At 36.7% G+C, this 25,644-nt stretch overlaps 1 long non-coding RNA gene across 4 annotated transcripts in view; it reads left to right on the top strand.

Moving 5' to 3' along the window:
- LOC140639838 (uncharacterized) overlaps positions 1–25,644 on the top strand; it is a 119,421-nt gene that overhangs the window by 18,244 nt on the left and 75,533 nt on the right. For all 4 annotated transcript variants that reach the window (XR_012036484.1, XR_012036485.1, XR_012036483.1 and 1 more), the window contains exon 3: positions 4,052–4,100. This is a non-coding gene — a long non-coding RNA (uncharacterized lncRNA). The remainder of the gene's footprint in view (positions 1–4,051; positions 4,101–25,644) is intronic.

The raw sequence follows: 25,644 nt of genomic DNA on the forward strand, positions 1-25,644 counted from the left end.
CTACATCAGGGCTCCCCATAGGGAGCCTGCTTCTCTCTCTGCCTGTGTCTCTGCTTCTCTCTGTGTGTCTCTCATGAATAAATAAATAAAATCTAAAAATTAATAAAATAAAATTTCAAAATAATGTTCAGAGTTTGAAAGTACGATAGATATCACAAAGGAGAAAGAAAAGAAATTGTAAACAACTCAATAAAATGTTTGAAGGATCTACTAAGCTTGATTCTTTGTCTATAAGATTAAAAAATGAAGTGCCTAATCTTACATATTTATGAGTTATATTTTAAGATGCTTTAATTTAGTCATTCCATTTTTCAGTCTTCTCCTATCTTGACATTCTGAATCCCATTTGACCTAAGTAAGCTATTTCAGCAGGGAGCATAGGCTATGCTCCAGTAATAAACGTTAGGGGCTTGAAACAGGTTTGTTTCTTGCTCCTGTTACACGTACATCAGTAGTTGGCTGGGGTCTCTGCTGTACATTATTCTCATTTAGAGAGCCTGGCTGAGGAAGGGGGTCTACCTGCATTCTTTCACAATTACTGGAAGGAAAAAGTAAAATGGAAAATAGCACAAAATATTAAAGCTTCTCCCTAAACGTGATATTTAGTGCACTAATGAGTTCCACATCCACCTAGAAAAGATTGGAGATGGCAACTCTTTTAACTCATTCTCTCTTCAAGCCAGATTTGAGTGTTGCTTTGTTTTCTAGTTGCAGAACTAGAGGGATATCCATGGATGATAACTTTCTTCAAGGACGAAATATAAGAGAATGTTATATGGAGCAATAGGGTAAACTGTTTTCTTCTCTCATTTGTTTATGGATTCATGGTCTTCTTTTGCCCCCAAGGAGACTATAATTTGGTGGGAAACATAGGTCTAGGCTCCATGAAACAACTGAAGAATGAGACTATCATATCATTCCAGTGAATGGTGATAGGCCACATAACAAAATCAAAAAGGTAGATGAAATTAAGTGAAAGATCAGTGTTGAGTAACTTAAGAAAATTTCCTTGAAGAAAGTATACCATTAGATGGACACAAAGTATTAGGTTTAGGTTGACAGAAAGAAGGAAAGCATGTACTCTAATAAGAGACACAGCAACTAAGAAGTCAGAAATGGGAATTAGCAAGGAAAAATCAGAGATGAAATTTGCTCAACTGGAGTAAAGGGTGAAATTAAAAGTTGAAGTGACACATTAGGGTTAGTTTTCTGTGAACTTGAACACCAGGCTAAAACAACACCAGGCTAAAACATTTATATTTGACCTGATGGGAAATAGTAAGAAACTGTGGATTCAAGCAAAGCCAGAATAAAAGAGTGTTTTAAGTTATAGGAGTTTTAGGACAGCTGGGTGGCTCAGCGGTTGAGCTTGGGCTCAGGGCGTGATCCCAGAGGAGTCCTGGGATGGAGTCCCACATCTGGCTCCCAGTGAGGAGCCTGATTCTCTCTCTGCCTATGTCTCTGTCTCTCTCTGTGTCTCTCATGAATAAATAAATAAAATCTTTAAAAAATAAATAAATAAAAGTTATTTTAAAAAAATTTTATAGGAGTTTTAAGGATACATCTGAAGAAGAAATTCCTAAGAAGTTAATATTTTGTTACAAAAAATTTTTTGAGAAAGCTGAAGACAGGGTTCCTTTTAGACCTCAAGGAATCTGGTTGGGGAGATAGACTGTGCCTTTGAGATAAAAGTAGTCTTTGGTTAAAGTATAACTTTGGTCACTGATGCTTTTCCTAGAAATAGTTAAGAAAAATAAACTTTAATTAAATTATCCAAAAAAGTTTAGATTCTTCTGCCTGGAGATAAGAGGTTGATTTAGTTTATGTTACAATGATTAAGAAACCCACACATATACCATAGAAGGTAAATATGTACATATGCTACCTAATAAGAGAGCATATTGTGTTTTTAAATCATGAAAAAATAAAAATTCATTTTGTCCTAGTAATTAAAACATGGACCATGGTTTCACAGGAAAAGCATGGATCATGGATCCAAGGTCTGCAAATTGATAGAGAAGTAGAGAAGGTTAAACTACTCTATCTTCTAAGCCTCAATTTACCCAACAATAAAATGGCAATAATAGGGGTACCTAGGGATCCCTGGGTGGCGCAGCGGTTTGGCGCCTGCCTTTGGCCTAGGGCGCGATCCTGGAGACCCAGGATCGATTCCCACGTCGGGCTCCCGGTGCATGGAGCCTGCTTCTCTCTGCCTGTGTCTCTGCCTCTCTTTCTCTCTCTGTGACTATCATAAATAAATAAAAATTAAAAAAAAAAATAGGGGTACCTAGCTGGCTCAGTTGGTAAAGCATGCAACTCTTGATCTTGGGTTGTAAATTTAAGCCCCAAGTTTGGGTAGAGTTCACTTAAAAATTTTTTTTAATAAATAAGATGGCAATAATAATTGTATCTACCTCAGAGCTGTCATTAAATGATGAACCATATATAAGGTACCTAGCATATAATTGGTATGGTAACAGTAACGGCAATGATTATATATAAGTAATTACTAAATATTATTGAATTGAGTTAAATTTAAGGAAAATTTCCTGTCTTCATATATTTGTAAAAATTACAAAATTAGGGCAGCCTGGGTGGCTCAGTAGTTTAGCGCTGCCTTCAGCCCAGGGCATTATCATGGAGCCCTGGGATTGAGTCCTGCATTGAGCTCCCTTCATGGAGCCTGCTTCTCCTCTGCCTGTGTCTCTGCCTCTTTCTCTGTGTCTCTCATGAATAAATAAATAAAATATTTTTAAAAATCACAAAATTAATAAATCCTAATTTATTAATGATTTATGAACTAAAATTTACTTCATAATATTATTTTTATTCTAAAAATAAGTAAAATAAGAAGTAAAATAAATTTTAGGTCAGAGAATACAATGTTATATTTCTAATGTGTTTGTGATCTTTGATGGATTTGTTTCAGTTAGCAGATGTCTCTCTTCCTACCCCAAAGGCAGAAACTTTTATCAGTGACTATTCCCCAACTGTGGTGAGGAGTGTACTCCTATTTTTCAGATGAAGCTATACAAAATAAGTAGCATTCAGGAAGTTTGTTGAAAAACCAGTACTTTAAGTCATGGCATTTGGTTTACATCACTGTGTTGACTTTGTTGTCCCTCAGTAGTTTTATAGCACCTTGCTTTTTAGAGGAAAAGTTGTGGTTATGAGTGTGTCAGATCTTCAAACTATCCCAAGGACCACATTTGGCCAATCTAAGGTCCCTAAGGATTTAATCCTTTAGGATTTAATCCTAAAATTGTACTCCTGGTCCTTCCCATATCTGTACTATACATTGAGTATAAGAGATCTGAGAGTATGGTAATAAATAAAATGAAAATGAAGAATTAAAATAGAAATTCATATTTGAGAGCCTTAAGTAGTAATCATGAAATTTTAATTTGAAATTGTCTTATTAAATTTTAATTTGAAAATGTCCTGTATAGAGGCTGTTGGGGCTTTTGGCTTAATGGAATATTAAGGTCTGATACTTCCTCTAACTGGGTGGATCAGTGTAGTGAGATACTAGTGTTCTTAGTCTATACAGTTATGAAGAAATGAACAATGGTAATCTTTCTCCTGAAGTATTTATTTTGGTGGCTCCTCAAGAGATAGTCCAGAGTTTCTGCTTTACTGGAGAATCATCTACCTCATTACCACTTTGGCATCACTGATCACATATCTTAAAATGGATTGTGTGTGTGTGTGTGTGTGTGTAGAAAAAAAATCACTCAAGATGGCAAAGTAAATTCTTTGTTACTTAGACTAGGTAAGTATTTCAGCCTATATGCGAAGGGAGTTTTGCACAAATGCATTTGACAAAACACTGAGGAAAATAGACTTTTGTTACTAGACATGAGTGTCTATGCCATACAAACAAACAAACACACACATCTAACCCCTCCTAAAAAAAAAAAAAATAAAGAGAAAAGGAAAGGGGGAAAACACCACAGCTTAAATGATAGGTTTTGTAAATGCTCTGCTGTTTTACAATTTTACAATTGAAATCACAGTTTCCTTTTTCTTCTTTCTACTTTTATACACACAGCCTAGAAGATGGACTTTTGGCAAGCCATAATAGACTGCTCCTTTCCCAGGTATCTCCTGCTTGTTTCCTTTATCTGTGAATAGGAAATGGCTTAAAGGCACCTGTGTGATGAAGGTCCCAGGGGCAGCTGCCTGACTAGTGAATGCCTGATTATGTGTTAACATGCTTTGTCAGATATTGGCAGAATCTGTTCTCTTCTTTTGCCTTTTCAGCAAGGGTACCATTGACAGCCTGGCTACCCATTTATAGAAATGTTGTCCATCAAACTGTGAGGAAGGACAATAGTGTTTTTCTGTGGCCAGTGACTGTGGGAAACTTTTCTTTGGCTATTCAGGCAATTTTTGTAGCTTGCTCTGAAGAGGAGAGACTGATGAGTGCAAAAAGTACAATTAAGCAAAGCCAGACTTCAATTGAAGGCTCTAGTGTAGTCTGCTGTTCTCATTTTTTTTTTTTTTTTTATTTAGAGGGGGGGAAAACCCTATGGGTTTTCACGTTGCTGTGTGGCATTCAGCAGGGGGCTATTACAATCCTAAATTTTTTTTCTAGACCACCTAATTCTAAGTTAAAATTAAATGTAATGAGAGCCACTTGGAGTTCTGAATATTTTAAAGCATAATTCCCACAGAAGGGATTCGACCTAAACTGCAGTGAGCATCAGTTGGCTAATTATAGCTGCATTTTATATTACAGCAGGTGTCAGATGCAGTCATCTCAATAAAGTCCACATAATACTCTGGGAAATAACAAAGACTTTTCTTTGAATGTGGGTACTAATTTCTGCTAGGTGTCATATGAGCCTTGATACTTCTTATTGGCATTAACAAGAGCACTGCAGCACTCAGAAATGCTTTTTGCTTGGGATGAATTGATACTGTAAAGCACTTACCAGTCAGACTTGGCAGATGTCAGTAGTTAATACTAATGTTGCAGAGGTCGGAATATAATGCAAAGAGTCTTATGTAAATACTCTTAGATGATGGGCTGGTTTTGAGAAGGCGCCTGAGCACTGCACCAACTCACTTAATGAAAGTTAAATAGATAGCAGTGGGATATCTGCTTTTAGTTTGGCTCCTGCTTTATTGCAAGTCCTTCAGAAGTGAAGGGCAGATGGTAAGGCAGTAAACTAGGTGAACAAAATACACTGGACTTGGATAAGGACTTTTTATGTTCGCAGTACTTTCCTTGAACTTGTGTGGGTGATTCAAATTACTAAAGTGACAGGGCAGAGGCATGCCTGAAGATAAGGGCTCCTGTGCATATCCCATCGATAAAAAATAAATTAAAGTTAGAAACTATGTCTGCAGCTAAAATACAATTAGGCAATGGACTAGGCAAAAGGGATGCCACTTTAAAATCATGGTAGTTGTTCTGCACTGCTCCATTCTTTTAGAAGTTTTACAGTTTGTCAAACCTATTGTAGTCATGTTGAATCATAGCAAATGAGATAAAAATGGAAGACCTATTAAAATCTTGTTATAAAATACCAAAAAAGATAAGACACAAAGGCAGTTGTCCTTAATTATATCCCCCAAATCAGCTTTGGGGTCTCATCTTGGTAGGTTACAGTTTATGTACATCTCACAGCAAATTCTGTAGGGTGCTATCAGCAATAAGGCAGAACTTTAGGAGTTTAATATTCATTTACCATTGATTCAAACAATGAATGAATACTGGCAGGAGCACAGCCCTATTAAGCCCAGCAGTAAAATCCAAGATAAGAACGAGAACACATTGTCCCCAGAGTGCTGACCATTAGTTCACAAAAGCAGTGTCCCTCATAGCTGTTTGAAGATCTTTCTTTCTCTCTTTCTTTCTTTCTGGGGAGAGTAGGGGAAGGGACAGAGGGAGAGAGAAGGAGAGAATCTTAAGTAGGTTCCATGCCCAGCATGTAACCCAACGCAGGGCTTGATCTCACAACCCTGAGATCATGACCTGAGCCAAAATCAAGAGTTGGACACTTAACTGACTGAGCCACAGAGCCACCCTGTTTTGAAGATTTCCGTTAATTCTTGTTCAGATCATATATGATCATGGATTTTGGTAATTCCAGGACAAAACTGTGAAATAGTATGAAAAGTTGCAGATAAATCACTACAAAGGAGAACAAGTAATCTGCTAATGGCAATTGTTTCCTTACAGTCTTCAATAATGTTCAAGTGTTTTTAATATTTAAACCTCAATTGTAAATAATTTTATTTTTTCTTACATAAATGTAGTATTTATTATAGAAAATTTAGAAAACACAGATAAGATTCAGTAAAGAAAATCCATCTACTACAGTGACTCAGATAACTATTAGTATTTTGGCTTCTATCATGTTTACTCTTCATCCTGCATTTATATACACATATAAAATGTTTTAAATAATGGAATTTTAAATAATGGGATTTAAATATTTTATAATTATCTTTTAAAACAAACCTTATGATATACTAAGATAATAAGAATATTATTTAATTATTTATAAGAATAAATAAGAATATTTATTTATTTATTTTTAAATATTTTATTTATGCATGAGAGAAACAGAGAGAGAGAGAGAGAGGCAGAGACACAGGCAGAGGGAGAAGCAGGCTCCATGCAGGGAGCCCGATGTGGGACTTGATCCCGGGTCTCCAGGATCACACCCTGGGCTGAAGGCAGTGCTAAACTGCTGAGCCACCCGGGCTGCCCTACTAAGAATATTTATATTATTTAAAGTTTAAGGGGATCCCTGGGTGGTGCAGCGGTTTGGCACCTGCCTTTGGCCAGGGGCGCGATCGTGGAGACCCGGGATCGAATCCTATGTCGGGCTCCCGGTGCATGGAGCCTGCTTCTCCCTCTGCCTATGTCTCTGCCTCTCTCTCTCTCTCTCTCTCTCTCTCTCTGTGTGACTATCATAAAAAAAAAGTTAAACAAATAAAAAAATAAAGTTTTTAAATTTATTTGTTTATTAGAGAAAGAGAGAGAGGGAGCACAGAGGGAGAGGGATAGGGAGAAGCAGACTCCCCTTTGAGCAAAAAGCCTGATGTTGGGCTCAATCCCAGGACTCTGAGATCATGACCTGAGCCAAATAAGGCAGATGGTTAACTGACTGAGCCACCCAGGTGCCCCAAGGATATTTATATTATTGTATATTCTTTCACAACACATTTTTACTGATTATATAATATTCTAGTGCATGGATATGACATACTTTCTTTTTAAATTTGCTATTACTGTTCATTTAGATTATTTCCTATCTTTGTTTTAAAGTCTTCTCATCTGATGTAAGTATTGTTACCCAGCTTTCTTTTCATATCCATTGCATGAAAAATGCTTCTCCATCTGCTCACTTCAATCTGTATGTGTCTTTAGGTCTGAAATGAATCTTTTGTTGGCAGCATATAGATGGGTCTTGTTTTTTTATCCATTTCATCACCCTTTGTCTTTTGATTGGAGCATTTAGTCTATTTACATTCAAAGTAATTATTGATAGGTATGTATTTATTGTCATGTTGTTAATTGTTTTACAATTGTTTTTGTAATTCTTCTCCATTCCTTTCTTCTCTTGATCTCTCATGATTAGTTTTCTTTCTTTAGTGATAACTTGGATTTCTTTCTCTTTATTTTTTTGCATCTCTATTACTGGTTTTTGATTTGTGGTTGCTATTCAGTTTATATATGACATCTTCTGAATATAGCAGTCAGTATTAGGTTGATGATCACTTAAGCTTGAACCCGTTCTTTACTCCTTTCATTTTTGAGTCCCTTAGCTGATTTTTACAAATATACTTATTTTTACTGCTTTTGTGCTTCCTCTTTTCCCTTACTTACAGTCTTTCCTTTCCATTCAAAGAATCCCCTTTAATGTTTCTTATAGGGTTGGTTTAGTGGTCATGAATTCCTTTCACTGTTGTTTGTCTTAGAAACTTTTCATTTCTCCTTCTTTTCTGAATTATAGCCTTGCTAGCTAGAGTGTTCTTGGCTACAGATTTTTTCCTTTTCTGCACTTTGAATATATCATGCTACTTTCTTCTAGCTTGCAAAGTTTCTGTTGAAAAATCAGCTGATAGCCATAAGGGGTTTTTCTTCCATGTAACTGCTTTTGCTGCTTTTAAAATTTTATATTTATCACTACTTTTTGTCATCTAAATTACAATGTGTTGTGGTGTGGACCTTCTTGGGTTGATTTTTGGGAGGGACTTCTGTACTTCCTGGATCTAGATTTCTGTTTCTTTCCCCAGAATAGGGAATAGTTTTCAGCTATTATTTCTTTAAATAAATTTTCTGCCCCCTTTTTTTCTCTTTTCCTTCTGGGATCCCTATACTGTGAATATTATTACACTTTGTTCTCATCTTCTATAATTTTCTTTTCTCTCAGCTGCTCAGCTTGATAATTTTGCATTACTCTGTCCTCGAGGTCACTGATTTGTTCTGCTGCTGCTTCTGGCCTACTCCATTTCATCTAGCTTGTTTTTAATTTCTATGTTCTTCATCTCTGGTTCTTTTTTATCTCATTATTAAGAGTTTCACTGATATACTCTACTCTTTTCTCAAGTCCAGTGAGATCTTTATGATCATTATTTTAAATTCCCTATCTGTTGTATTGCTTATCTCCATCTTGCTTAGGTCTCTTGCTATGATTTTTGTCCTGTTCTTTCATTTCGGACATATTCCTCTGTCTCCTTAGTTTGTCCAATTCTTTGCGTCTATTTCTGTGTTAGGAAAGATAGCTACAACTCCTGTACTTGAAAGTAATAGCTTTATGAAGAAGAGGTCCTATAGTGCCCAGCCATGCAGTGTTCCCTGTTCATCAGAACCTGGCATTTTAGGGATGTCTCCTACGTGTGATGTGCATGCCCTGCTGTTTTAGCTGAGCTACTTTTTCCTTCAGTCCAGTTGTCTACAGTAGCTCTGTTTGCCTATAATGGACAATGTTTGGTTCCTATTGTGTTAGTGAGCCAGTCTAGGGATGCCTTGGGCTTGAGTTGAGTCAGACCAGATGTTTGCCAGAAATGCAGTAGCACCAAACTGCAGGGTGCTTTCCCTGTGTTATCCCCTGAGAAGCTTTCATTAGTTGGCAGAGCTTGCAGTCCTAACAGTTGTCTACTTCCAGCCTACTGCTGGGGCCTCCATCTGACTGGTGTGTGGGTTATCTTTCCTTCTTTCTGGGGCAGGAGTCACTTTGAGTGGTGCTGGCCAATGTAGAGGATACTTGCACACTGCTAGGTCTATGGCACTGCCTTGTATGGGCTCTGTCCAAAAATGTATTGGAAAGGTAGATCCATGGAAGCACAGTATGGGGAGATGGGGCAGTAAGACAGCAATGATAGCAAGCTTTGCATGCCCAGGTCCTCTGTGGGAGGGGTCCTGTACCGCCTGGGCTGAGATGGGCTGTCAAAGGAGTGGATTGGCTGAAGCACAAACTGGGGGCAGAGGAGAGGGTGTTGGGCATGGCAACAGTGTTATTAAGTTAGGTAGTGAGTCCTGGGGTGGCTGTGTGTTTATGTTAGGGGATGGGGAAGGGAAATGGCACCTGCCAGTTCCTTTTTCTTGGAGGAGTTCCTCAGTAATTTCTGTCTCTCTGAGATATACTCTGAGATTAGTAAATAAGTCTACCTTCCATATGCTCCAGGCACCTTTCAAACTGCTGCTTCTATGCTCTATTTCCATGGGCTGTTTGTTGTGCTGTCTTTTTTAAGGGTAAGGACTCCATTTCCTCTTACCCACTTGGCTCTCCCAGGGCTGATCTTGCTGATTTTTTAAAATTCTAGGTTTTAAGTCCCACTGGTTGTAAAAACCCATGAAATTTGGCTCCTCTGTTTTTCAAAGCTAAATGTAATGGGAATTCATCCTCTGTGGCCTCTCCAGTGTGGAGGTCTGTTTCTCTTCCTTCTCCATGCGCATAGCATCCCTCCCTCCTGCAGACAGTCCTGCAAATCTATTTAGTTCCTGACTGCATCTGGGTCCTTTCTACCCTCTTGGATGTGGCTTCTTCTCTACCTTTAGTTGTGGAATTTGTTTTGTCTTTGGGTCATTCTCTGGGTCATTTATAAGGACATGAGTGTTTTCTAGTTGTATCCATGAGACAAAGTGTGCCTAGGATCCTCCTACTCTGCCATCTTCTCTGAAAATCTAGATTATTTCCAATCTTTTGCTGCTACAAACCACACTGTAATGACCACTTATAACTAGACTTTTTTTTCTAATTCCGTGCTAATTTGTTTATTCCTGGTAGTGGAAAGGCTGGATCAAAGGGCATGTGCCAAAAAAAAGACATCACCTTTAATAAAAGCTATAGATTTTAAGATACCTTTCATAAAGAAGAAAAATATCTTAATATGAAATTTTTTATTGGTTTCCATTTAGGTTTGAGATTTTGTTGAGAGACTTTAAAGTCAAGAGTTTAGTTAATACTAAATTGTGAATAGAACAGAATTTTTCATCTAACTAAGAAATGGATCAGTTATTATCTGATTAATATACAGGTGGCTTCTGTAGCCAGGATATTTTCAGTTTAAACAGAATCTATGCAATATATATCACCTGGCAGCATAGTGCGAATATTCAAGGTATGGGGGCATTATTTAGGCCTTTATGTGGAAAGAGCTCTAGTATATATTTAAATATTATATGAGCAAAGAGTTTGGATGTACATTGGATTATTACTGCATTAATTGGCACTATCCTTTTAATATCATGAATTTAAATAAAGAGTGAAAAGGCTGCCTCCAATTTAAACTATCCAGTTTCAACTGGCCTTCACTGTGGCTTAGAAAGCTTTTGGTACATAAGTTCTTTCCATGTTTCACATAATAAATATTCCAAACCTTCCTCATTCTCCCTCAGGCTAATCTAGGAAGACTCATAAGAACCAGAGAGAGATTAAAGGCACTAATTTCTATGTTTTGCATTGATAGCAAAATAATGTATGTTTTGCTTTAATAGAAAATTAGGGATAGTAAGTGATCTTGGAAATATTGTTGGGCTTTGTCTTTTTCTAGATAGGGTACCATAACTGTAATCATTGAACTTGAAGTGGGAGAGGTTAGCTGATTGCCTTAATATAGCATGTAACCCTCAAAGAGAGCTAAGATACTCCTGCTTTGTAATATTTTTAGTTCAGTGCCTATATCCTACCTTATTAATGCATTCTCTCTGAGATATAATTATCTGTATAATTTAATACAGTCCCTTAAATTATTTCACATAGCAGATACAAATTGAGACAGTTGCCTGATATTTGGCATTCGAAAAGCCTGTCTGGGCTCTCTGTCAACATGGTTTTGAGGAAACCACTTCTTTTCCACCTCTAGACATTAGTGGATTTTAACAGCTGGGTGTGGCCATGGAAAAAGTAACTATAGGCATACCCTGAGATATAAAATCAGAGGCTTAACACTGGAGGAATAAAGAATTCATTAAAATAATCCTAACAGTCTGAATAAACAAGCAAATAACAATAATAAACCCTGGAATTGGGGGACCAGTGCCTGTTTTATATAATCCTCCACTTTAGGGATGGACATAATACCTAAACAGGGTTCAAGAAAGCTTTCCATGGCATATTTTATAATGGGAGATGTTAGGTAAGATTTCTTTCCTCAGAGAATATCTGAGGATGTACGTTTAGGACTGCTGGCAGCTATGTCATTTTTCCTACACAGAAACTGCCTGTGGTAGGAGAGAATAAAGCCAACATGGGACAAAGAACTAGAATAAGAGGCAAAGTGAGGAGAGATACCAAGAGAATGCATCCAGAAACAGCTGGGCAGACAAACTGACCCATCTGATTCTATGCATCCCAAAGGCCAGTTTCAACACTTCTGTGTTATGGCTAAATAAACCACCTCATCTCTTTTTCTTCTTTTACTTCAACTACTTAGAATTGGGGTTCTGTTACTTTCATATAGAGTCCCTGCTAACATTCTAAATTTCCTATTTGTGTACCTAGTACAATTTATAGAGTTTACAGTTAAAAATTAGAAGTGGGTTCCTCTTCTCAGAGCTCTTAGTAGGGAACCAAAGAGAAATATTGAGAAATCACACTAGAGGGTTCACACAGTCCATGAATCCTTCTAATTTTTGTTTTAGTGACTATGTAGTAAGCATTTTAATTTCAGTTCTTAGATTAATTTAAACTGTCATTCTAGTTTTTTTTAAAGATTTTATTTATTTATTGAGAGAGAGAGAGAGAGAGAGAGAGGCAGAGACACACGCAGAGGCAGAAGCAGGCTCCATGTAGGGAGCCAGATGTGGGACTCCATCCCGGGTCTCCAGGATCACGCCCTGGGCTGAAGGCGGCGCTAAACCGCTGCACCACTGGGGCTGCCCTGTCATTCATTCTATTATCATTTATTGATGTTTTTATATATGCAAGGGATAATAGTAAGTACTACAGAGAAGTAAATAAAATAGCTCTCCTACCTTGAGGAGGCTGCCAATTTGGTAATAATCATAATAGCAAATATTTACATATCTGGGCATTGTTCTAAGTGCTTGACATATATCCTTACCACAACCCCATAAAACAGGTGTTAGTATTTCCTCCATTTTATGGATGAAGAGACAACCACAGAAGCTTTGAGTAGCTTGTTCACGGTCCCACGGCTACAAATGACAGAGCTGGAGTTTGCACCTGAGCTGTGTGGCCCCAGAGCCTGAGTTCTTAATATTTACTCTACTGCCTCTTCTGGTAGTAAAGGCTAATACTTTATAATAAGAAGTCTTTATATAAAAAAATAAGATGATATCAGAGAGGGAGACAAACCATAAGAGACTCAACTCTGGGAAACAAATTGAGGATTGCTGAAGGGGAGTTGGGTGGGGGGATGGGGTAACTGGTGATGGACATTAAGGAGGGCATGTGATGTTTTGAACATTAGGTGTTATATGCAACTGATGAACCACTGAACTCTACCTCTGAAATTAATAATATACTATATGTTAATTAATTGAATTTGAATAAAATAAAATTTTTAAGAAGATAAAGTATAATCATTTGTATTATTTATATAGTATGTTTCAGAAATGGTAGATCTTAACTATACCTGTATAGAATGACTCTATAAATTGTTAAAGTATTTACATGTGTAGAAACATCCTCATCTCTTGTACATAGAAAAACACAGCATGGAGAAAAATAGGTTCAGTTACTTGTCTAGCAATTAAAGCTTCTCTCTATGAACACAAGCTTCTTTAGTGTTTTCTAACATTTAACCACTTTTTTTTTTTGCTGATTCCAAAAAAGGTACATTTATTTTGGGTATATAGGAAATATAGAAACATATTTAAATCACCCAGAATTGCACTATCAATAAATACCCATTGGTAATATTTATTATTTAGTTTATGGTATGATCTTACAATTTTTATTTCTGTTAAGTAGGACAGTAATATCAGTAATATCAAAAATATCTCTCCATTTTGCTTAGTATGAGAATATTGATTTTAATATATCTTTTTAAGTTTCTATTCCAATTTAGCTTTATGGGGATGCTTTTCATATTGGGTTTTTGATCATTTATATTGAGACTGGTTGATATAACACTCAACTGCATTAACATGGTTTCTAGAAACCAAGAGTGTATACCAACTATACATTTCATAGCTGTTATACCTCATTTAATTTAGTGTATTTTCCTGGATACTCATAAACAGGACAGATATGCCATTTCTTGTTTGAGAAGCACCAATCAAATTTCTTTTTTTGAAGAAATAATTCTGTCTAGCTTTTGTTGGAAATATTGCCCCCAAAACCCCTAAAACTATTTGATTTTTAAAAAATATTTCATTATTAAAATGTGAGTATTATGGGATCTTAATCCTAACTAGTATCAATCAATGTCTTTTTAACATGTTAACTGAAATTAGTTGAGTTAGCGTTTTGGAAAATAAACCAGTTACTGGGAGTGAGGAGAATGAGACTGAAAAGAAGTTTAATCCAATAGTCAAGTGGCATGGATTCAAATCCTGCCTTTACCATAGCCTCATTGTATTCATTCTCTGTACCTCAGTTTCCATGTCTGAAGAGTAGGAAGTCTTATTATTAGCTATCAGTTATTATCACAATTTACAATCATTGATCTGCATTAAGTAATTAATACATGTAGATGTTAAGAATATTATTTTAACAAGTTTATGTTTTTAGCACCTACTATGTGCAGGACACTTTAAGGTGCTAAGGATTCAGCAGTGAACAAAACATATTTAAAAATAAAATCTCTGGGGGTGCCTGGGTGTCTCACTCAGTTAAGTATCCGACTCTTGATTTCTGCTCAGGTCCTGTTCTCAGGGTTGTGAGATCAAGTCCTGTATTAGGCTCCACCCTGGGTGTGGAACCTACTTGAGATTCTCTTTCTCCCTCTCCCTCCAGTCCTTTCTTCCTCTTTCTTTCCATCCCTTCCTCTTTAATAATAATAATAATAATAATAATAATAATAATAATAATAAATAAATAAATAAAAATAAGTCTCTGACCAAAAAAGAAAAAAATGCAAAAGAGATAAGTGTGCCAGTTTGGGGGAGGAGAATTTAATGTTAAACAGGATGGTGAAAGAAAGCCTTGCTAAAAATATGATTCTGGAGTAATCATTTGAAGGGAGAGAGGGAGTAAACCTTGCAAATGTCTGAAGAAAAGGAGTTCTAGGCAGAAAAGACAATGCAAAGGTCTGGGAAAAGTTGTAATTAGTGGATGATGTAAATAATTCTGATATGTAGAAATTCTGACATGTATATTGGCTGGGGTCATGCCGACACAAAAATGACAGTTAAATTAGAATTTAGTTTAAAATTTTAAAACGCTGTCTGATTACTTGCTGGCATGACGTAAGTTCTTCTGACTTGCTCTGCAGTGAAACTGGTCAAAATTATTTTTAAAAACTGGTCAAAACTGGGACATTTGGTGACTTGGATAGTTAATCATAGGCCTTTGGCTCAGGTTGTGATCTCCAGGTCCTGCGATTGAGCCTCACACTGGGCTCCCAGCTCAGTGGGGAGTCTGCTTCTCCCTCTCCCTTTGCCTCTCCCCCTGTTTGTGCTCCCTCTGTCTCTCTTTCCGGTTTCTCTCTCAGATGAATAAATTAAAAAATCTTAAAAAAAAAACCGGTCAAAATTACAAACAACAAACAAAACAAATCATGCAAAACTTTTGGAAATGATCCTAAGGCAAATGGCAAATGAAAAAAAATCCACTCAAGAAAATCTAGGTTAGAAAAAGAAAAACAACTAGGTTTGAAAGGCAAGTCTGTGGTATTTGAACCACTTCCTTTCTCCCGTCCCAAACCAGGGAGGCAGATTCCCCACCCTCACTCTCCTATCTCCCAGTTAGAGGACTTTCTTCCTGGGACTAGCAGGACCCTAGCATTTCTCACCCTGTCCCCAACTGCCTGTTGTCCAGATTAATTACTGAGTGAGTGAGCAAGAGGTAGAGGATCCCTTCTGCCCAATCCCGGCTTGTAGTACAGAGGCTCTACCTTGGAAGTAGCATGCTAGAAGAACTAGGGTCCTGATAACCATTCCCGTAGCTCCTGACATGTTAGTTTCCTACCAGAAAAGGCAAGTTAAGAGGACCCTGAGCACTGACTCAGAGAGTTTGTCCTAGAGAAGAGGTCAGGCCATGAGCCACATATCTTCTTATCTCTCCCCAAAGTAATTGTCTTCATTTGCAACAGAGAGTGGAAAAATTTAAGCCTAAGGATGCTCTCAAATATAGTAGATGTGTAGTAAAAAGCAGTTGGGAAGAAATTTGATTTATGAATCTAATGAAGATATAGCCAAGACTGAGGCTGATTAGTTTGCAGGATAGAAAGGAAAATAAGACAGCTGAGAGAAACTTTCCTGGGGTTGGAACAAATATTAAACATGTCAAAAGCTATTCCTTCAAAAGAGCCACGATTTGATGAAATTTGTTTGTACAGAAATTAATTCCTTATGGCATTATTGAAAACAATGGAGCAATCAGCCTGCAATTAGTGGAGTGTAAGAGCTGGGTGTGGTCTGAGAGAGAGAGTGACTATAAGCATTCCCAAAGTTGTGCCTCCTTGAGGAACATCAGCAGTGTAACAATGTGGGAGAAAAATAATCCAGCCTGTCAGTAAACAAATAATGAAATAATCTCACTGTGGAAGAGAGGGTAGCAGTACCCAGAGCTGCAATATATTATCAAAAATGTTCAATTTCCAATAAAAAATTATGAGGCATTCAAAAAAATAAGAGAATATAACTCATACATTAGGGGGTAAAAGCAGTCATCATAAACTACCTGTGAGAGCAACCAGATATCAAATTAATAAAAAACATTAATATTTTAAAATTATTTTTATAAATATTAATAGAAGACTATTTCAAAGTAGCATATATATATATATATATATATACACACACACACACACACACACACACATATATATCCACAGAACTAAAGAATGACTAAAGAAGCAAAGGAAGGTATGATGACAATGTCACATCAGATAGGAAATATTAATAAAGAGGAATCATAAAAATGAACTAAGTGGAAATTCTGAAGTTGAAAAGTACAATAAATGAAATAAAATTATTCAGTAGAGGGTGTCAACAGATTTGAATTAGCAAAAGAATTAGTGAATTCAAAGATAGATTGATAGGGATCATACAAGCTGAAGAACAGAGAAAGAAAAGAAGGAAGAAAAATGAACAGAGCTTCAGAGATATGAGCCATCATTAGATATACCAACATACAAGTAATGGAAGTATCAGAAGGAGGGGAGAATAAGAAAAAAATATTCAAAGAAATAATGGCTGAAAACATCTCAAATATATTGAAAAACAATAGCCTACATATTCAGTAAGCTCAACAAACTCTGAATAGGATAAACTCAAAACCACAGATACAGCATAGTAAAAATGATGAAAGTCATAGACAAGGAGAAATCTTAAAAGCAGCAAGATAAAGGAGATAGTTATAGGGAACCTTGATAAGATTATAAACTGACTTTTCAGTAGAAACAATGAAGGCTAGAAGGTAATGGGCTAAAGTATTTAAAGTACTCGAAGATTAAAAAAAAAGTTCAAGCAAGAATTCTATAACCAGCAATGCTATCTTTCAAAAATGAAGGCAAAATAAAGACTCCCAAATAAACAAAAACTGAGAGAATTTGTTTCCAGCAGACCGTTTTTACAAGGAATACTAAAGGAAGTTCTTCAGGCTGAGAGCAAGTGACCTCAGACAGTAATTTGAATATGCACTGGTAAAGAGCTTCTTGGAGTAACGGCTGATCTCACCAGTTGGACATGGAAATTGCATGAGCCTGGATATCTTATTGTGTCAAAAAGTAAAGAAATATTCAAAGAATTATGGTGTCATGTTGAAAGAACACACACGGCAACCTGAAGGCACTTCCATTGGGTAAATCTCAGACAAATGGGCACCAAAATAAGTAGTTTTAGTAATTATTTATAGCACATTGAATCAAACAGTAAACCATAAGTCCATACTGATAAAATAAGTAACTAAATTTTTAAATTTAGTTATTAAATAAATAACTAAATTGAAAGTAAGATGAGGAAGGGGATAGTTACATAGTTTTAAAGTATCTTTTCACAAAACTCTTACTAATTACATAAGGGAAAAGAGAAACTTTATAGTGAAGATGCCATGGCAGATATCACTTAATTCAAATTATCAATGTGAATATCAATAATAGGGCAAATTGAAATCATGAGATGCCATGCAATGTAAATAGTTCAACATCTCTGAGATATTCTAGAAAAATATTCTTACCTAGTCATGATGGAATATAAGGAAACATCAAACAAATCCAAATTGAAGAACATCTTATAAAAACCCCAAATGAGGAATATTCTACAAAGTAATTTTCAAAAGTTCAAAAGTGTCAAGGTCACTTTGGTGGACTGAACCAAAGGTGACCACCCCACACGTACAAAGATCCCTGTCTGTTGGTGTTCATACCTTTGTGTAATATTCTCCCCTTCAGTTTGAGTAGAACTTGTGACTTGCTTTTAACCAATACAATATGGCAGAGGTGATGGGATGTCGTCACTCCATAATTATATAGGATGTATATAAGACTCCGTCTTATTAGCAGAGGCCCCAGAGACATTCTCACTATCCTTGAGGTAAGCTGCCATGCAATAAGTGGCCGTGTTGAAGAAGCTCACATTGTAGGGAATTGTGGACTTCAAGGTGGCTTCCAGCAAGAAATTAAAGCCTTAGTCCTGAAGCAGCAAGAAAATGAATTCTGCCAACAACCTGAGGGAGCTTGGAAGCAGATATTTACCCACGTAGCCTCTGATGAGATCACAGCATTGACTGACAAATACAGTTCAGCCTGGTGAGATCCTGAAGCATAGAACCCAGCTAAGCCAGGCCTGGACTCCTGATCCACAGGAACTTTTAAATTATAAATGTGTGTTGTTTTAAACTAAATTTGTAGCAATTGTTATACCACGCATAAAACTAACATAGTTGTGAAAGTCGATTAAAGACTAAGAAACTTTCAGATTAAAGCATACTAATGTGTTAGACAATTAAATGCATGATTCTTTTCTTTTCCTTTCCTTTTCTTTTTTTTTTTTATTTTATTTTATTTTTCTAAGTACTCTCTACACCTAATGTGGGGCTTGAATCCACAACTCTGAGATCAAGAGTCACATGCTTCACTGACTGAGCTAGCCAGGCACCCCTGCATTGCATGATTCCGAACTAGATTCTTCAGACAAATCTTTGGAAAACTTGAACAAGGTCTGAGAATTAGGCAGTAGCAGTGTGTCAGTGTTATTTCCCCGATTTTGATGGTTATTTTGCAGTAAAGTAGGAAGAAATGTGTAGGAAATAAACATTAAAAATTTAAGGATTAAATAAAAATTAGTTAATAAAAGTGTTTTTTTCTTCACTTTGCCTAACAAGATTGATTATTTTTCTACTTAATTGAAGGAAGCATTGGTTCCTTCCACCTTTCCCCTAACGAGTAGGGAAGGGAATAAAAAAGAGGAAATTAATATTTGATAATCAATAACTGTGTGCCAGAACTCTAATATCCACTTCACATGACTTACCTACATTTAATCTTTCTAACACATGCTAAGGTAAATATCATTATCCCTACTTTATAGATCAGTTAGATTGGATTGACATTCCTATTTTGTACTACTTCCCTCCACCATGTGACTTTTCATTACCTCCCACAAGAATGGGCAGAGTCTATTTCCTCATCTTATTATTGATGTTGATGTTAGTCATGCAGTGTACTTTGACCAAGTATAATGTGGGGAGAAGTGATGTGAGTCAAGGATTATTATGTGAATTGATTTCTTTGTTGTGCTTCTGCTGTTCACCATGAAAAGAACACGCCTACACAGCTCCTATTCTGAAGAGAATAAGGAGAAACATAAAATAGATCTGAACCTAATTCAAAGCCTGAAGCCAATCCAAGCAAATCTTGGCAGAGCAGAATCACAGTCTGCCCAAAGACTTGGTTATTGTTGTAAGCCCCTGAAATTTTGGGGTTATTTGTTACATAACATTATTGTAGCAATAGCTGACTGATACACCGGCTCAAGTTCATCCACTTATTCAATTGGTTTGATTCTAAAACTTGTACTCTTGGGATGCCTGTGTGGCTCAGTGGTTAAGCATCGGCCTTTGGCTCAGGGTGTGATCCTGGATCTCCCTGCATGGAGCCTGCTTCTCCCTCTGCCTATGTCTCTGTCTCTCTCTCTGTGTCTCCCATGAATAAGTAAATAAAAATCTTTTTAGAAAATAAAATAAGTAAAAAATAAAACTTATACTGTATTTTTTATTATTACTACTAACTCAACTATATTCAAAAGGAAAAAAATCTATGTTAATTGAAATCTTTTCAAAGTGTCTTGATAAGTTTATTTTTGCTTCCTATATTATAAATTTGTATCTTTAAACCATCATCTTTCCGTAGTAAACTCAGGCATTTATCATAAAGTAAACTTAATATATGTAAACTTAATATATGTAAACTGGAACTTGAGTTCTGAGCTATCTGGGTATAGGCTATATTGGTCATAGCTTTTAAGTCAGAAGTCTTTAAGATTAGGATCTATGTTATTGAAGGTATGCTGTTATGATTAGATATATACTTTGATCATTTAGGATTTTTAAAAAGATTTTATTTATTTATTATTTTATTTTATTATTTTATTTTATTTATTTGAGAGAGAGAAATCATTCAAGTGAGGGGAGAGGCAGTGGGAGAAGAAGAAACAGAGCTCCCATTGACCATGATGTGGGGCTCAATTCCAGGAGCCTGAGATCATGATCTGAATGAAGGTCAGATGCTTAACTGACTGAGCCACCTAAGTGCCCCTAGGATTTTTAAGGATGTGCCAAACAGTTACGATTCAAAGAAGTAAATCTGCAGGTCACTTGTAGGGATTTAAAAGTTCTTCAGTTGGTAAAAATTTAGTTGGTGTAAGAGAGGTCTCTGGTGCCCTGTGTTGCATCCCCTCAGCCTACTTCTGATTACAATCACAGTTTTGGTGGACAGTAATTGCAAGTTCAGACTCAGGCTGTTATTGGCTCACTTCAAGTGTGCACTGTGTGGTTTATCTTTCTGCCTCATCATCTCCTCCAAAGATACAGAACTTGCTGGACCTACTTTCAAAGGCAGTCCAGAGGGGGAGAAGTTAATGTCTCCAGGGCATTCTCAACCAGTTGGGACAAGGGCAGTAGCTAAATGCTCTAGTCCTCTGTTTTGGGGTTGGGCAATTCTGGAGGGCAATTCTGTATATTTCTTATTGATCCAGATATAATGGATCCATTATATCCAGCAACCATCTTGATAACACATTTTATTGCTATCTCCTTACCTGTCCCACTCCCACAATTCATTTACTCCTGCTTCCTAGAACATCTCCAAGGTAAATTACCTTCACCCAAATTTTTGCCTTATTAAACTAAGACAGAGTTTCCCAGAAACTGAGGAACAAATAAATACTCCTCTCCAAACCAACATGAGTTTGAATATGGCAGGAGTATGAGAGAGGCAACCTCAGTGGGTATGACTCCCCCATTTTTTTACTTAGATCATGTCACCACATGGCCAGTTGGCACCAGGAATGCATCAGTTTTACACACTGATCTTGAAAAGCTCCTCATCTATGCTTCCAGTTTTTGGCACCTGGCTACCTTTGTTTGTATTGTGGGACTATATTGCTATGACTCCTTGCAGCATGAAGGAGGAATGGCCTCTAGTGCTCAAATCTTCACTCTAACTCACTGGATAACTTTGGGCCTGCCACTAAGCCTAAGTTTCCACATCTGAAATGAAAATTGTATAAGTAAACGTGCTTTATAGATTGTAAAACACCTTAGCATTAGAGCCAGCACAGTATATTCATTAAGAGGATCAGTTGAATACAGCTTATTAGTTGTATAACCTTGGGCAAATTACTCATCATCCATTAATAGGTGTAATGGCAACACCTACTTCAAGAGATTCTTGAGAAGACAGAATGACATAATGCATGTAAAGAATTTGAACAGGATCTAAAACATAGTAGTTAATAAGTGTTAAATAATAATATTTTTTTGTAAAGAGATTTTATTTATTTATTCATGAGAGACACAGAGAGAGAGAGGCAGAGACACAGGCAGAGGGAGAAGCAGGCTCCATTCAGGGAGCCCGATGTGGGACCCGATCCCGGGACTCCAAGTTCATGCTCTGGGCCAGAGGTAGGCGCCAAACCACTGAGCCACCCAGGGATCCCCTAAATAATAATATTATTACAAAATATTTGTATAATCAAACAAATTATAAGTGTGTAAAATAAGCAAAGCTCTGCACAGGAAACAATATTGTATCATTGTAAGATATTTTAAGCAGCTATTTTTAAAAGTTTTTATTTAAATTCCAGTTAGTTAATATACAGTGTAATATTAGTTTCAGGTGTACAATTTAGTGATTCAACACTTACGTAGAACACCTGGTGCTCATCACAAGTGCCCTCTTTAATCCCTGCTATCTATTTAACCCATCCCCTCACCCACCTCCACTCTGGTAACCCTCAGTTTGTTCTCTATAGTTAAGAATCATATGAATAAAGTCATATGATATTTGTCTTTCCTCTTATTAACTTATTTCATTAAGCAGACCTCTCTGGTTCCATCCATGTCGTTGCAATTGGCAAAATTCCATTCTTTTTTATGGCTAATATTCCAGTGGTGTGTGTTTGTGTGTGTACCACATTTTCTTTATCCATTCATTAGTCAATGGACATTTGGGCTGTTTCCATATTTAGCTATTGTAAATAATTGTAAGCAGCTAATGTTACTTACCCTGATGGATATAGTCGTGTACTCAAATATATGCAGTACCAAGCAGTATACACGGAATGTTGGGGGAGGGTTGGAGTTGAGCAGGGCATGCATTGAAGAATGGTTTCTATCTTGATATATGAAAATTAGGGTTAAGTGCTTTAGTCAGTGAAAGTAGTCAGTGAGAGATGCATAAGCAAAGCCACAGACATAAGAGTATTGTGGGATTTAAGACTAGATAAATATGTTGAGTCGAGGTTACAAACAGTCCAGAATGGCAGGCTGGATTTTCTCTGGACAGCGGGAGAGACCCTCTGATAGACTTTTAAGCAGTGGTGTAAACAGAGCACTGTGTTAGGAAAGTTAGTCTGATAGTGCTTCATGTAAAAGCACAGAAGAGGGAAGCTTAGATACCAAGAGATCATTTGGAAGAAATGATCTAGTACTCTAGTAGTAAAGGGATCATGGTCTGAACCAAGGTATGGCAGCAGAACCAGGAAAGTCAAGACACATGTGAGAAGCATTTTGTTGAATAGGTCGACGATGATATATTCTTTACCCTTTACTCATAGAAAAGAACTTACCTAACTGGTTTACCTCAACATAGCAGCCAATATAGAAATAGCCAGTGATTTGTACACAGCTATACAATGCACTCATCCTTATGGTACACTTTTGTGGAGTTTGCCAATGGTAACCTTTTTGCTTATTTAAGGCTTATGCCTTATCACTCTGAAGTGTTCTGAAAGGTGACCCTGGAAATCTACACAATGAGTTAATAATAGGCAGTGGCAAGGGTGTACATTCCTTAACAAGTAACTATTGCTTCTGAACTATCCATGAATTTGGGTTGACCCTGTAATCATTCTTGCAGAATAACCTGTGAGAACTAGTATTATCCCTGTTTTGCAGATGAGAACATTAAAGTATAAAAAGAGAATTTTTAAAGCTCTCTTTATAAATTTTGTCCATCCTTCTAGTCTTAGCTCAAATATCTTCTCCTGAGGACTTTACAGAGCCTAGAAAAAATCTGAGCTCCTTGAACACTTGTTTATAGTTTTTTATGATATTTAGAGTGGGTATTAGATTATTTGTGTACATTTTATATCTCATTTATTTGATCACATGTTTCTTTAAAATAGAGGCTATTGTATTCATCTTCGTATTCCCCATAGAGCATGTCCTAGTACCTGACACATAGTAGGGGCTCAATAAATGTTTGTTGAATTGATTGAAGTATGAACACTAATAAGCCCTAGCCTGCAATGGGTATGTTTATTTGAATGTTTAATTGGTAGTTTCCCCATGGATCCCTTGAAGTGTGTGTTGATACCTTAGCAGCTCTTTGAAGTTTGATGCATTTAATTAATTGTGCAATCTTTTCAGAGTTCTTGTATCAAGAAGATAGATTGCATATTATAATATATTCATTGTTCATTCAGAAAAAGACCTTTTATCTATTTCAGTATTCAGTTAACAAAGACAACAAAGAAGAGAAATAACTGGATTCAAAGTATTAACCAATTCCATTCTCCCCCAAATTAAATATTTTAAGATCTTCTCTGTTCTATTTCATATTCCTTTTTCCCTGTTTTTGGTCAGAAAGGATCCCTTCCTAAATAATTCCACATGGTTCCATTTTTCTTGTGTTTTTACTTTATGTAAGCATTTTTAAAAGAACACTGCATTTCTCTAAGCTGCAGTTTATAAGAGGACCTGTTTCGAACCAGGGGGAGTTTGCTTACATGGGATGGAGCCAGGAGGAGGTGTGAGACTTGCAGGTAAATACACAACTACAGCCTCATAGATTAACGCTGCTGTGGGGGCTCTATACTTCCAGCCCTCTTCAAGAGTAGATATTCTGTACCCTCCAGCTTCCAGCAGTTTCTAGGCTTTGGGATATAGTAAACCTGGTTTCCTAAGAAGCATTTTTGGTATTAGAGCACCATTTCTCAAACAAGGCTGATCATAAAAGTGACTTAGGGTGTTTGTAAAAAAAAAAAAAATTCTAGAATCTACTTCCTAAAAGCTTCAGGGAAAGGGCTAGAATACCTGTTTTTAAACCAAGCACCTCTGATTAAACCTTATGATCAGGTGAACTAGGACACTTTCACATAGTGGTTTAAAATAACTGACTCTAGTACCTCTCACTTAATGGCTATGTAAATCTTAATTTAGTTTCTTCAAATGTAAAATGAGGATAATTACAGTATACAACTATTAGAATTTTAGAGAGGATTAAAGTAAATGATAATGTATGTTAAATGCTTAACATAGTACCTGGGACATAGCCCTCAATAGACATCATCTGTATAGTGCACTCTTTTCCCCTTTTACTTATAGCCACAGTCTTGCCTTTTAGAGGATGTTCTACATCTCTAGGTCACTTTTTCCAGGAAATCTTTCCTGTCTAACTAGAAGAGATTCTTTGAAGTCCTGACCTTACTAAACCCCTGCAGTATCTCTCCTAGGAAATCACACTATTTTTTGTATTTCCCTGGCTTGAGAAGGACTTAGGGATGTACATTTCAATACCCCAATGTCATTTTCTTATTTTTGGTCTATTTCTTATTCATTTTCAGTTAGCTCCCTATTCATGTATAGCTGTATATTACCTTTCTAGGACCCATCTCCTTCCTACTTTCTTTCTTTCTTTCTTTTTTTTTTTTTTTTAATTTATTTATGATAGTCACACACACAGAGAGAGAGAGGCAGAGACACAGGCAGAGGGAGAAGCAGGCTCCATGCACCGGGAGCCCGACGTGGGATTTGATCCCAGGTCTCCAGGATCATGCCCTGGGCCAAAGGCAGGCGCCAAACCGCTGTTCCACCCAGGGATCCCTCCTTCCTACTTTCTTGTAGACTGGGCAATGTGGATGACCTCCCAGATGGTTCCAGGATCCCTCTCATACCCAGAAAATGTTCTGGTGTGCTTGTTTCTTTGATGGTTATAAGATTTACCCTTCCACCAAACATCTTTTCATTAAGCTTTCCCTTTGCTGCCCAAAGAGAAACTCTATGAATGCTTGTCCTGAATTTTAAAAGCTAACATGTTTTCCTCACTAATAGTAATCTAAGAGTCAACCTTATTAAATTTTTATTATATGTTTTTCTAGTCTTTTTGTCTACTTATCTGAATCAATGTTGTCTCAGTTAGATTGTATGATCCTGAAAGAAGTTTTCATGTTTTCCCACTGTCTTAGGAAAAATTCTGCACAACTATGTAATAAATGCCAAAACAGTATGATACTGATGTTGGTAGTAAATACAATGGACTTGACTCAGTTTGTTATATTGTTCTTGTTCTAGTAAAATTCTTTTGGTTCTAAGGTATATTTGCATGATT

This window comes from Canis lupus, chromosome 9, assembly GCF_048164855.1.
Source record: "Canis lupus baileyi chromosome 9, mCanLup2.hap1, whole genome shotgun sequence".
Lineage (NCBI taxonomy): Eukaryota > Metazoa > Chordata > Mammalia > Carnivora > Canidae > Canis > Canis lupus.